The sequence below is a fragment of the Pogona vitticeps genome, chromosome 2, assembly GCF_051106095.1.
Source record: "Pogona vitticeps strain Pit_001003342236 chromosome 2, PviZW2.1, whole genome shotgun sequence".
In the NCBI taxonomy this organism is placed as follows: Eukaryota; Metazoa; Chordata; class Lepidosauria; order Squamata; family Agamidae; genus Pogona; species Pogona vitticeps.
This window is the reverse complement of record NC_135784.1, coordinates 219,358,019-219,372,980: the sequence shown is the minus strand read 5'-3', so window position 1 is coordinate 219,372,980 and position 14,962 is coordinate 219,358,019. Positions and strand designations below refer to the sequence as shown.

General features: G+C 41.2%; 1 protein-coding gene and 1 long non-coding RNA gene across 4 annotated transcripts in view; one reads left to right on the top strand and one right to left on the bottom strand.

The window, feature by feature from the left end:
- The window catches only part of MLLT3 (MLLT3 super elongation complex subunit), a 299,778-nt gene that overhangs the window by 191,316 nt on the left and 93,500 nt on the right, over positions 1 to 14,962 (bottom strand). The gene's annotated exons all lie outside the window — the stretch shown is intronic.
- On the top strand, positions 10,381 to 11,918 carry LOC144586562 (uncharacterized). Its single transcript, XR_013541444.1, has 2 exons — positions 10,381 to 10,510; positions 11,705 to 11,918. It is a non-coding gene; the product is annotated as an uncharacterized LOC144586562 (long non-coding RNA).

Genomic DNA, 14,962 nt, shown 5'->3' with positions numbered 1-14,962 from the left:
GCAGTACAGCGTTTTAACCACTGCGCCACGAGGCTCATATGGCTAAAACATACAAAATGCAATTTAAAAAACGTACAACCCATTCATAAAACATATTATATGGCTAAAATATACAAAATGCAATTTTAACAGTGTACAACAGATAATTAAATGTCTACTAGTTGTAATGCAGCATTTTTATAGCTATCCTTTGAACCATTATATTTTTCGCTCCATAAGACGCACCTTTCCATAAGACGCAGCAATTTTTAGGAGAAGAAAACAGGAAAATATAATCTGTTTTCTTCGCTCCATAAGACACACAGACTTTCCACCCCCCTGTTTTGTGGGGAAAAAGTGAGTCTTATGGTGCGAAAAATACGGTAGATCATCTCTAGGGCAAACTGGTTTGGACAAGGTCTTGGGTGTATAGGGAGTCCTTCCTACATATTTGTAAACATTTCCTGCCTTCGGTTGGGACCATGACATTTCTCTACGCTCAACAATAAACCACCCTCATGCTAAAACCAGTCAACCTGTGAACTCAGGAGACTATAAGGGAGTGTTGTGCCATTGCTGCTGCACAAAATGTTGCTGCACAGCGTGTAATAAGGGAGTCTTGATCGGAAATAAGTAGCTTGATGTAAAATTCAGAAGATCTCCCTGGATATCTGAGAATAATTGGGCACAAGAGGTTAGTGCGTAGAACTCTATAGAAAAGACAGTACAGTGGTGCCTCGCAAGACAAAAATAATTCATCCTGCGAGGCACAGTTTCCCATAAGAATGCTTTGAAATTTAATTAATGCCTTCCTATGAGCAAAAAAGTCTGAAAAAGTCACTTACCAGGTAGGGAGCTGGGGATGCACCATCAGAGGACTGGCTGGGAGGGCTCGCCGCAATCGCCGGCTTCGGAGGCTTCCCTTGCACCATCAGAGGACTGGCGGGGGTCTCCCCATGGCAACTGCCACTTTCAGAGGTCCCCCGCCAGTCCTCCAATGGTGTTGGGCAAGCCTCCAAACAGAAAGACAGGGGGAAAGGGCGGGAAATTCAAAAATGGTGCTGGGCAAGCCCCGGGAGGCCTCTGAAAGCGCCGATAGCCGTGTGGTGGGACCCCCCCCCGAGTCCTCTGATGGTGCTTCACCAGCTCCCTACCTGGTGATTTTTTCAGACTTTTTTGGCCCATAGGCATTAATTAAATGTCAATGCATTCCTATGGGAAACCGCACTTCGCAAGACGAAAATATCTCCATCTTGCGAGTCACCTAAAATCTCACAAGACGCTTTCGTCTTGCGAGTTTTTCATTGTGTGAGGCATTCATCTTGCAAGGCACCACTGTACAGTAAAACATGACTTACAGTTTCCACTTGGCCATCGTTACATGGACACAGGCAATCCAAGACAGGTATATGTTGAAATCTTCCTTCCATGAGCTTAGAGGACAAAATATTAAGTCTCGCTAATGTGAAGGCTCTTTTGGTCTTTGTTGTCATTGTGCTCTTCAGATATGAAGATGTTGTAAAGGCATTATTAGTAACAACACTGTATTTCCCTGACTGGCTCATATATGCTTTTGAAGTTCTATGTCCCAGGTTCTTTGTTTGAGTGCTGCTTTAGCACACATGCCCCATTACCAAGAGAAAGTTGGTGGAAAAACCTATTTGCCTTACAGTGGTGCCTCGCTTAACAATTGCCCTGCATTACGACGAATCCTCTTCACGACGATCTTTTTGCGATCGCAATTGCGATCGCAAAACGATGGTCTAAATGGGGGAATTTTGCTTAGCGATGATCGGTTCCCTGCTTTGGGAACCGATTTTTGCTTTACAACGATCAAAAACAGCTGATGGTCGGGGTTTCAAAATGGCCACCAGGTGCTTAAAATGGCTCCCCGCTGTGCTTAGGGACGGATTCCTTGCTATACAGGCAGCGAAAATGGCCACCGTATGGAGGATCTTCGCTGGATGGTGAGTTTTTACCCCAATGGGTTTTTTATTTCGCTTTACGATGTTTTCGCTTAACGGCGATTTTCCTGGAACTGATTATCGTCGTTAAACGAGGCAGCACTGTATTTCTTTTGTGAGTTGGAGTTTCCAGCCTGACTGAATGGAGTCAAAAAGTGACATCTGTGCCAAGCCTTCTGAAGAGAAGAGAAGCTTTAGCCAGTAATTAAACCTTAGAGCGTGCTCTTATGGCGATTAGGCAAGCCTCCATACGAAGGGCTACATTAGGTGTACAGGGGGCTACAGTCAGAATAGATCTCAAAAATGTGGTTTGAACTACATCAAGAGGACGTAGGTCAGATAAGGCAAACAAATGACACCCATAGAGCATTTGAGTAATAATTTTAGCCTTGAAAACCTGAACAGCTGATGGGATATGGTGACCCCCTTTGATGTGAAAGAAATCTTGTTAATGCCGCTGCACTTTTATGAGCATTCAGTGCTACATGCTTTATGTGGGGGGGGGGAGGAACCCAAGGTGTGAAAGATTATATCCAAGTATTTGTAGCTGCAAACCTGCTCTATGGGATGACCATTGATAACCCAATTGTGTATCATGTGATACTTAAAACAACTGTGGGGAGTTTCAGGAAAACCTGACTCAGTGCAGGTATAATGCTTAATTCTGTTCAGTACTAAAAATTTTGACCTGTACCTTATCGCAAACATACAGTGAAACCATGCTTCAGTTTGCAGAACAAGTATTGCTTGTGACTCACCCATGTGAATTTAAATGCACATAAAGAATTAAGTACTGTACGTATACGTAAAATGAATCAACAAACTTTTATCTCAAAGCTAGCTTGTAAATAATAAACACAAGATTTATTTCTCTTGATTATATTTAGACTTCTTTCCCACTCAATTAAAGTGGAATCACTAATTTGATACAGCTGACTGACTGTTTATAAAAACGTGATTAAAACTCAAGGAAATTTTGATTTAAAATGAAAGCTAAGAGATGTAAAATGAATCTTTGTAAATGCTTTGGGCTGCAATGTATTGTAATCTTTGATAGTTTAAACTTTTATTTCTTAAAATAGAAAGATTAAACAAGAGACTTATTATAAACTGAATGTTCTGATCTACTGCTGAATATGAGTAGGCTTGATTACTTAATTTTATAAACTATCAATCCACACTGTTACAGAGCAAATCTGGTCACAAAATTAGAAAGCCTAGAAGGATGTTAAAGTACCTCTATGAAACTCTTGTTCCATCATGGTCCCCATTTCAAGTAAGTTAAAAATGGACATAGAAGACTATGGGCCAAGTGGTAGTTTACTGCTGCACACACGTAACCATTTCAGAAAGTAAATTGTGTGGAACACTGTCCAAGCTGCTAGAAGAAAACTGCCACCTCTGTATCTGATTAAATAGCAGAATACAGTGGTGCCCCGCTTGACGATTACCTCGTTAGATGAGGAAATCGCTTAACGATGAAGTTTTGCGATCCAAAAGGATAAGTATAAAAAACTGAAAAAGGGGCTCATAACTAATAGGGAAAATCGCTTCACGATGATTGGTTCCCTGCTTTGGGAATCGATTTTTCGCTTAACGACGATCAAAACAGCTGATCGTCGGGCTTTCAAAATGGCCACCCACTGTGTAAAATGGCTCCCCGCTGTGTTTTAGGATGGATTCCTCGCTATACAGGCACCGGGAAATGGCCGCCCTATGGAGGATCTTCGTTGGATGCTGAGGAATTTCGCTCATTGGAATGCATTGAACTGGTTTTCAATGCATTTCAATGGGATTTTTACTTTCGATTGACGATTTTTTTCTACAGCGATTTTGCTGGAACAGATTATCCTCTTCAAGCGAGGCACCACTGTATAGCATAACTGTATTTGCATTTACCTCCTGCTAAAAATACATCTGTATTGATCTTACAATTTACCATCTTAGTTTCTCTCTGTAGAAAATACATTTTATTTTATATAATGAATAATAATTAATGCCATTAAAGCAAATTTATATTACATGTATATTTCATTGTATTCACTTGGGTTATTTTTACATTGCATATTTTACAAAGTAGATTTTACATATAGACTTAAATGCTCTTTACAGCATAAGCCCAAGCATAATTTTCCTTCCATTCCTCCCTTGTAAATGAACAACTGCTGCTGGAATTCTCGGGGCCAAGCATGTACCTAGCTTTGTGCATGTGCACCCCCTGAGAATCACCATGAATGGATGGAAAATTACACTTCAGCTGACATTTAGCAACCTTTACAATTTTTAAAATTCTATTACTGTAAAAAAATATTTTTTTACAAAAATGGGGGGAAATTTAAAGGAAATCAGCTACCATGGATGCAGACAGAGCTCTCTGAGAAGCTAAGGGACCAAAAGGATAAGTATAAAAAACTGAAAAAGGGGCTCATGACTAGAACAGAATACCAGCAAATAGCTCAAATCTGGAAGGATGGATGGAGTCGGGAAGGCTAATGCTCAGAGCGAGCTAAGACTTGCAACAAATGTCAAAAATAACAAAAAAATATTCTTTAAACATGTAAGGAACAAGAAGAAAGTCAAGGAAATGGTTGGTCCACTAGTGGGAGAAGATGACAAGAAGGTGACAGGCAATAGGGAGAAAGCGGAACTGCTTTCTTTTTTTGCATCTGTATTTATACAAAAGGAAAAATTGGTCCCCCCTCTCAAAAGCATCACTGTGGGAGACAGGAGAGGGAAGCAGGTCAACATAGGTAAGGAAGTGGTAAAAGAACACCTAGCTGCTTTTACTGAGTTCAAGCCTACTCTACCAGATGTTTTACATCCCAGAGTACTAAAAGAACTGGCAGATGTGATCTCGGAACAACTGAATGAAATCTTTCAGAGGTCCTGGAGCATGCGCAAATGTGGTTACAATCTTCAAATAGGGGGGAAAAGTAGATCCAGGAAACTACAGACCAATCAGCTTGACATCAATACCTGGGGAATTCCTGGAAAAAATAATCAAGCAGCAGATTTGTGAGCACCTAGAAAATAACAAGGTGATTACCAGAAGCCAGCATAAGCATTTGTTAAGAATAGGTCATGCCAAACAAATCTTATTGCCTTCTTTGATAAAGTGTCTAAATTAGTGGACCAAGGAAACGCAGTGGATATGGTATACTTAGACTTCAGTAAGGCATTTGATAAGGTAGACCACAACCTACTTCCGCGTAAAATTGAACAAAGTGGGATAGACGGTGCAACTACCAGATGAATTTGCAGCTGGCTGACCAACCGCACTCAATGTGTGGTCCTCAATGGAACCACATCTATGTGGGAAGTGTGCAGTGGGGTCCCTCAAGGCTCTGTCTTGGGCCCAGTACTCTTCAACATTTTCATAAATTACCTACATGACGGGATTGAAGGAACACTAATCAAATTTGCTGATGACACAAAGCTGGGGGGAATTGCTAATACTTTAGAAGATAGACTCAACATTCAGAAGGATCTAGACAGACTTGAAACATTGAGCCCTATCCAATAAGATGCAGTTCAGTGGCAGGAAAAGTAAGGACCTGCACTTTGGAAGGAGAAACCAGATGCACAGGTACAGGATAGGTGGTACCTGGCTCGACAGTAGTACTTGTGAGAGGGATTTAGGTGTCCTGGTGGACCACCACCTAAGGATGAGTCAGCAGTGTTCTGCAGCTGCCAAGAAAGCCAACACAGTCCTAGATGCTATCACAGGAAGTGATTGTATCATTCCATACTGCACTGGTGAGGCTGCACTTGGAGAGCTGTGTCCAGTTCTGGTCACCACAATACACAACAGACGCTGAGGCCCTGGAAGGGGTGCAGAGAAGAGCAACAAAGGTGATAAGGGGACTGGAGGCTAAATCCTATGAAGAATGACTAAACAAACTATTTATTTATTTATTTATTCTATTTATATCCCGCCGATCTAGTCGATTAAGACCACTCTAGGCGGCTAGGTATGTTTCGCTTAACAAAGAGAAGACTGAGGGGAAACATGATAGCAGTCTTCCAATATCTGAAGGGTTGTCACATGGAAGACAGCATCAATTTATTCTCCATTGCACTTGAGGGTAGGACAAGAACCAATGGGTGGAAACTCAGAGGGACATCCAACCTAGAAATAAGGAGGAATTTCCTGACGGTGAGAACCATTAAGCAGTGGAAAAGCTTGCCTCCCGATGTTGTGGGTGCCCCATCGCTGGAGGTTTTCAAGAAAAGATTGGACAGCCATCTGTCCGGGATGGTATGAGGTCTGCCTTGGGCAGGGGGTTGGACTAGAAAACCTCCAAGGTCTCTTCCAACAATGAAAATTCTATGATTCAATGACTTATTCATTGTAGCCAGGAGATTTCCACTTTGGCTATGACCTGTGGGGAGTGTGACCCCCAAGCAATTGGCCAATCTAAAAAATGGCCCTCAACCCCACCCCACTATAGAAATTCCACACTAACCTTCTTCACCAGGGTCACTCTCTGAAGTTTCATCCATATACATCTTGAATTCTTCGTACTATATGATACATAAAAGTCTTTGAAACTCTTATACATAAGAACATGTATACCAGTCCAAATTTCAAAAACACCTCTCAATTCAATAGGATGACAAGGCTGAAAACAGAAGTTTACCAATAACAAAACCAGCGATGAAAATAAACGTCCACCACACTGTACCATCTGCAGTTACCAGAGGGTACAGAAAAAATGTAAGTAAAAAAAACATCAGAAAAATTCCTTTGTTATACAAATAGTTCCCTCGTATTATCATATCTTTTTGTGTCTCAGATTACTTTAAATGGAGTAGGAGATGCATAGCTGTATGTAAATGAACCAAGTTTACTGTATGATGAATAGTGAGGTAGCACTTATGTCACAAAATCCAGCCAGCTAACTATTGAAACCAAGTTACTTAGCTTTAAATCAGCCCAAAGGGCCACAGATTGCTTTCTCAAGCAGATATCTAAGAAGCACCCAGGACTCTAGCACCAACAAAGCCAAGATCTCCTATCTACAGACTACCCAAAGTACGGAACCGAATTTGTGACGCTGCTAATCATCTGAAAGTGGTTGGCCGGTTCCGGTTCCGGTTCCGGTAGGGTGTTGCAACAGTGTTCTCTCCCTCGCGTTCCTGCTCTTTTGTTTTTATTCAACGCTTTTAACTTTTATATACACATAGTTTTAGGGTTTTTTTTTTTAAAACTATGCTTAACTCCCTCTAAATAGCTCTTGAAGAAGCTTTTGAAGCCAAGCATTTAGGGAGTGAAAACAACCTTTGGAATTATTTGCTGTTTTTACCAACACGACAAGGAAAGGGTGAGAAGAAACAGCTGAACTGCTGACCTACCACTCAGAATTGTGATACTCCTATCTATCCTCCCTTGAGTCAACAGAAGAATTCATCTTCAGACAGAGGTTGGTCGAGGCAGAGCCGGGGCCACTGCCTTCTCCTTTGAGATAAAAGGCCACCAGGGAAGGCAAGGGGGGCGGAGATGCAGATTCCTCATTCCTACTAGAGCAAGTGCGAAACATAGCCAGAGATTTACAGTATGGTGATCTCCGAAGTGAAATGAAAGTCCAATGCTGCAAAGAAAAATACTGCATAGGAACCTGGAATGTAAAATCTATGAACGTTGGGAAGCTGGAAGTGGTCAAACAGGAGATGGCAAGAATAAACATCGACATCCTGGGCATCAGCGAACTAAAATGGACAGGAATGGGCGAATTCAGCTCAGATGATTATCATATCTACTATTGTGGGCAAGAATCCCGTAGAAGGAATAGAGTAGCCTTCATAGTCAACAAAAGAGTGGGAAAAGCTGTAATGGGATACAATCTCAAAAATGATAGAATGTCAATAAGAATCCAAGGCAGACCTTTCAACATCACAATAATCCAAGCTTATGCACCAACTACCACTGCTGAGGAGACTGAAATTGAACAATTTTATGAAGATTTGCAACACCTTCTAGAACTGACACCAAAGAAAGATGTTCTTCTCATTCTAGGGGAGTGGAATGCTAAAGTAGGGAGTCGAGAGATAAAAGGTACAACAGGGAAGTTTGGCCTTGGAGTTCAGAATGAAGCAGGGCAAAGGCTAATAGAGTTTTGTCAAGAGAACAAGCTGGTCATCACAAACACTCTTTTCCAACAACACAAGAGGTGACTCTATACATGGAAATCACCAGATGGGCAATATCTAAATCAGATTGATTATATTCTCTGCAGCCAAAGATGGAGAAGCTCTATACAGTCAGCAAAAACAAGACCTGGAGCTGATTGTGGCTCTGATCATCAGCTTCTCATAGCAAAATTCAAGCTTAAACTGAAGAGAGTAGGAAAAACCACTGGGCTCCTCAGGTATAATCTAAACCAAATCCCTTATGAATACACAGTGGAAGTAAAGAACAGATTTAAGGAACTCGATTTGGTGGACAGAGTGCCTGAAGAACTTTGGATAGAGGCTCGTAACATTGTACAGGAAGCAGCAACAAAAACCATCCCAAAGAAAAGGAAATGCAAGAAAGCAAAGTGGCTGTCCAACGAGGCCTTACAAATAGCAGAGAAGAGAAGGGAAACAAAATGCAAGGGAGATAGGGAAAGTTACTGAAAATTGAATGCAGACTTCCAAAGAATAGCAAGGAGAGACAAGAGGGCCTTCTTAAATGAACAATGCAAAGAAATAGAGGAAAATAACAGAAAAGGAAAAACCAGAGATCTGTTCAGGAAAATTGGAGATAGTCGAGGAACATTTCGTGGAAAGATGAACATGATAAAGGACAAAAATGGGAGGGACCTAACAGAAGCAGAAGACATCAAGAAAAGGTGGCAAGAATACACAGAGGAATTATATCAGAAAGAGTTGGATATCCTGGACAACCCAGACAACGTAGTTGCTGACCTTGAGCCAGACATCCTGGAGAGTGAAGTCAAGTGGGCCTTAGAAAGCCTGGCTAACAATAAGGCCAGTGGAGGTGATGAGATTCCAGTTGAACTATTTAAAATCTTAAAAGATTATGCTGTTAAGGTGCTACATTCAATATGCCAGCAAGTTTGGAAAACTCAACAGTGGCCAGAGGATTGGAAAAGATCAGTCTACATCCCAATCCCAAAGAAAGGCAGTGCCAAAGAATGCTCCAACTACCGCACAACTGCACTCATTTCACACACTAGCAAGGTTATGCTCAAAATCCTACAAGGTAGGCTTCAGCAGTATGTGGACCGAGAACTCCCAGAAGTACAAGCTGGATTCCGAAGGGGCAGAGGAACTAGAGACCAAATTGGAAACACCCACTGGATTATGGAGAAAGCCAGAGAATTCCAGAAAAATATCTACTTCTGGTTCATTGACTATGCAAAGGCCTTTGACTGTGTGGACCACAGCAAACTATGGCAAGTCCTTAAAGAAATGGGAGTGCCTGACCACCTTGTGTATCTCCTGAGAAACCTGTATGTGGGACAGGAAGCAACAGTGAGAACTGGATATGGAACAACTGACTGGTTCAAAATCGGGAAAGGAGTACGACAAGGCTGTATATTGTCCCCCGACTTATTTAACTTATATGCAGAATACATCATGTGGAAGGCTGGACTGGAGGAATCCCAAACTGGAATTAAGATTGCCGGAAGAAATATCAACAATCTCAGATATGTAGATGATACCACTCTGATGGCAGAAAGTGAGGAGGAATTAAAGAACCTTGTAATGAGGGTGAAAGAGGAGAGTGCAAAAATGGTCTGAAACTCAACATCAAAAAAACTAAGATCATGGCCACTGGTCCCATCACCTCCTGGCAAATAGAAGGGGAAGATATGGAGGCAGTGACAGATTTTACTTTCTTGGGCTCCATGATCACTGCAGAGGGAGACAGCAGCCACAAAATTAAAAGACGCCTGCTTCTGGGGAGGAAAGCGATGACAAACCTTGACAGCATCTTAAAAAGCAGAGACATCACCTTGCCAACAAAAGTCCGAATAGTCAAAGCTATGGTTTTTCCTGTTGTGATGTATGGAAGTGAGAGCTGGACCATAAAGAAAGCAGACCGCCGAAGAATTGATGCCTTTGAACTGTGGTGCTGGAGGAGGCTCTTGAGAGTCCCCTGGACTGCAAGGACAAACCTATCAATTCTAAAGGAAATCAACCCTGAGTGCTCACTGGAAGGACAGATCCTGAAGCTGAGGCTCCAGTACTTTGGCCATCTCATGAGAAGAGAAGACTCCTTGGAAAAGACCTTGATGTTAGGAAAGTGTGACGGCAAGAGGAGAAGGGGACTACAGAGGATGAGATGGCTGGACAGTTTCTGCGAAGCAACCAACATGAAATTGACAGAACTCTGGGAGGCAGTGGAAGATAGGAGGGCCTGGCGTGCTCTGGTCCATGGGGTCACAAAGAGTCGGACACGACTAAACGACGATGACGATCTCTGAAGCCCTTAGAAGCGAGTGGAAGCGTATTTGCCTTTACAACTTTGGGTGAAAGCCATACATCCTCACGGCCTCATTGCTAACGAAATACTCATAATCAAGCAGCGACTCCACAGTGCAAGAACATCAGGCACGGTAAGCAAATTGTGATTTCTCCTTCGCCTTCCCCTAACTTTTTAAAAGTATTGCTGAAAGTCTAAAGCAGACTAAGACTAAGACAGATTTGCTTTATTTCTGGACAAATGGGGATGAATGGGGCCTAAGGCAGACACTTGACTGTGGAATCTTTAAGTACTCCAAAGTAATTGAGGACCCACCTGTTTTGTGTTCGTATCTGCACACCTAGCTCTGGGTTTAAGACTTAAACTTTAAGTCAAACAGCGACAGGATAATCAAACTAAAAAACCTGTGCCTGACAGCAAACCCATTCTCCAACTTTTAAACCTGCTCCAGCAAGCTGCTAGAACACTGAAGGAGCCAGACCTTCTGACTGGACTATCTCACCAGAGGACACACGATATTAGTACGATATTAGCACATTGTACAATATATGCTTGCCATTATATATATTTGATTTTTTCTGTTCCTAGAACTGCTAGTATTGTTAAGTCGAACTAATTTTGGAGACCTTCTTTTATTACTGGTAGGGTATATTTATATGCTTACTACTAGTAATATATATTTTTACTATATGTATATATCTCATGGTCTAGTACAGGAATAAACTGCTCTTGTTGGATAATGATTTTTACTAGACAGTGTTATAAAGAACATGGTATTTCTCCAATACATGGAAACTTATTAGCAGAGAGGAAAGGAAGAGAAAAGAAAATTACAAATTTCTTTTCTCCCAAAGAGGAGGGCACTAAAAATACCAATGAAATTACAACGATATCATCACCAGCCCCCAATCTAGACTGGTCAGTTGAGTATCGATGTTCAACAATAGAAACAAATAAGGAAGATTATGCTCCTGACCTGGCGACAGAGTTAGCAATTGCAGAAAACATTTTGGACTCCAGCAGGGTGGAAAAGAAGGGAGAAAAGGAGGTAAATGATCTTGATCTTATGATAAAACAAATAGATGAATTGGTACAAGGATGCATCCAAACAGAAAAAGAGCCCTTTCCAAAGCCAGTTAAGGCAAGAGGAGAGCCTGACACTAATACATTATTCCTGTGAGTAAAAGACATTTTAGAGGAGATGAAGTTAATTAAGCTTTTCCTCTATGAATCTTATGAGCTATTTAACTACTCTAATCAAACTGAGTTTAAAAAGGTACCTAACAACAACAACAAACAAACTGACCAAGATATTGCATTGTTACAGCACGGTTCTGCCAAAGAGGGTAAAAATTCCAAACAGGAAACCAAGAATAGGGCACAAGAAGGATCTCTGTATGGACGTACAAGTAAGTAAGTAAGTAAGTAAGTAAGTAAGTAAGTAAGTAAGTAAGTAAGTAAGTAAGTAAGTAAGTAAATAAATAAATAAATAAATAAATAAATAAATAAATAAATAAATAAATAAAATTAGCAAAAAATAAGACCATATCATCATTAATTAAAAAGCCCAAGAATATTAAGAATGCAAATAAATCAAGAAAACCATCCCAAAATATGAACTATCATAACCTATTTAAACATCTTGAGATGAACTCAAATAAAGAGGAAAAATCTTCCAGATCTAAAAGAAACTCTGAAGAGTTAGGTACACATCAATCAGCAATCACCTCTACCATACAGGGTATTAGTGAGGATGGTATAGATGAAGTGGGAAATGACCCCTGGATTGATGTGCTAAAGAGCAATATAGAGAAGAACACATAATCAATAATCTAGCTGACAAAGCCTGAGAACAATGCAACATGGAAGCTGAGACTAATGACTCACACTTTAGCTTTCTGTGGATACACAAAACCAAAAGGGATACTTACACAGAATCAGCGCAAATGGAATCTGGTAAATATCTTAGAACCCATAATCCATGAATTAATCTTCACATCCCAAATTCTAAATGTGGAATATTTGTTCCACAATTATATCCATGCACGGGCAATTGTAAAATTTAAGGATAGTATAATAACCAATAGGATTTATGGCAGAAGGAACTAGTCGAGAGAGGTATAATATTAGGTACTTCCAAAATTTAGCACATCCACTACCACTGCTAAGTGAGTATGCAAGGGAGACAGAAAGGGATAATCCAGGCTATGTCCAGGAGAAGCACACTGAGGAAGATCTTATTCAAATTTTATAAGACCATTCAAATGATAGGCAAAATGATTATGTATTCCACATTAAAAATGTGGGACAAAAAAGATCATTTCAGGTCTTGCTTGGCAAGAAGAGGAGAGGGAGACTCATCACCTCCTTTAGCAGACTAGTATACTGACTGGAATGTCTGGTTGCAACTTTGAGGAATTTGGGACAGCCCCCAAATACCAACGAAGATCCAGCAAACCATCAATTGCCCGTATTTGGCTCCCCAGTAGTGACACAGACTAAACATAGAGTTAAACCCCCTCTGGAGCCCATGATAACAATAAACAAAAGGACATGCAATTTTAACTTGATAGTGCCTGTGAACCATCCCGAGCTGTGCTTGATAGCCAACGCACCCCTTGATGAAGCCCAGGGAAACTTTCCTGATATTACTAAGATAAATTGACAAACCCTACAGCATAATGATATCATAGCTAGAATCTGTTCCACACAACCTGATAGCTGTCCATGGGATAAAGGGGAGATCTTGAATGCAACACATGATCAACTCAAAGTTATCTCATGGAACACAGCAGGGTGGACCTCAAAGCAAAATGATCCCAACTTTCTGGAACATCTGAGGGCTCATGATATATACATGGTTCACCAAACAAATCAAGCTAAATGGATATGCTGTATATGATATGCGTGCTGAGACCACCAAAAGGAAAGGTAGACCTAAAGCAGGTTTAGCAGGTTTAGCAATATTGATATCTACTGCTCTCCAGGCATCTGTCAACTGGCTCCCCACTTGTGGGAAAATAGCAATGGCCAGGCATTTAGTTTTTGGGCCTAAGACCCTTTTTTGATCAATGTTTATATCCCACCGTTCTCATCTCAGAAAAGCACAAAACAAGTTTGGGAAGACCTGGAAAATTATATAATAGGACTAGAATGGAAACTCCCTAGATCCCAGTTACTCATAATGGGGGACTTCAATGCAAGATTAGGCTCAAATAATAGCACACTCTTTTCTTCTAGTTTATGGAGGGCAGTTGACAATGAGATCTTTGCCCCTAGCTATGACAGAATGTCCAAAGATACTAAGGTGAATTATGGTGGCATCTGTATGATCCAAATGGTGACTCACCTTGGTCTTATAATACTAAACGGGAACCCCCGCTATGACAAACACCCTGAATTCACCTATGTATCAGCAGTGCTGTGGATTTTGTGCTAATCTCCCACTTTTTATCTAGAGAGATACTGGAATTTTATGTAGGTCTAAGGCTGGATAGTGATCACTTGCCCCTTAATACCACCACCCCCTACTTTCACAATCTGTCCATCTGAGTGCAAAACCTCATCTCCAAGATAAATTTCTAAGCTTCAAACAAAAGAGAATAAACTGGACTGAGGAAACCCACAATAAGCTAGAAGGTTTCTTTGACTCCGCTGAGGGGGAGTCCCTAAAATATTCAATCATAGGAACCACAAATGCCACTACTGCCATAAATAATCAATCCTAATCAATGCATTGAATACGACCCTAACCTCCAAACAACTGCTTCCACAAGCCTCACTAAAGATAAGCAGCCCCAAGTGGTTGGATAGGGAATGTTCGGTAGTTAAAAAACAACTGAGAGAGGTATATAACAACTATAGAAAGGACAACCTAAACGTAGTACCCGCAGAATTAGTTAGGTTACGCATCCTTCAGTCTCGAAAGACTATGGTAACGTGCTCTGTATGAAGGACTTGGAACAGCATCTAGTGTGGCTGAGAAGGCCGATTCAAGAGTAACAATCCCAAACTGAAGAAAAAATTAAGTCTGTCCCCTCTCCAGCTCCCTGATTTTGTTGTTTTTGTGACTGCCTCTTTGCCTTGGCCTGCTGGACAAGGGTCTCTTCAAATTGGGAGAGGCCATGATGCACCGCCTGTCTCCAGGCTGAGCGCTCAGATGTCAGGGTTGCCCATCTGTTGAGGTCCATTCCTAAGGCCTTCAGATCCCGCTTGCAGATGTCCTTGTATTACAGTTGTGGTCTCCCTCTGGGGCGATTTCCCTGAACTAATTCTCCATACAGGAGAACGTCTAGTGAGGATCAAATCGAGATTATGCCAATGCTTGGATCTTTGATGTCTCCAAGAAACTCTGTGTTGAAGCTTCGTGTTGAAGAATGTGTTGCTGAAACAAAGACCATAATAACAGCAAAACTCCAGCAAGCACTGGCCATTTTCGTTCATCTTCCTATGCCAAAATGGCCTAGACAAGTGGGCCAAGAATTGTGATCAGCACCAACTCTAGCGTTAAAGTCTCCAAGAATGAGCAGTGCCTCTCTTTCAGGGACTTTTTTGATAGTAGCTGCCAGATCGTCGTAGAATTTCT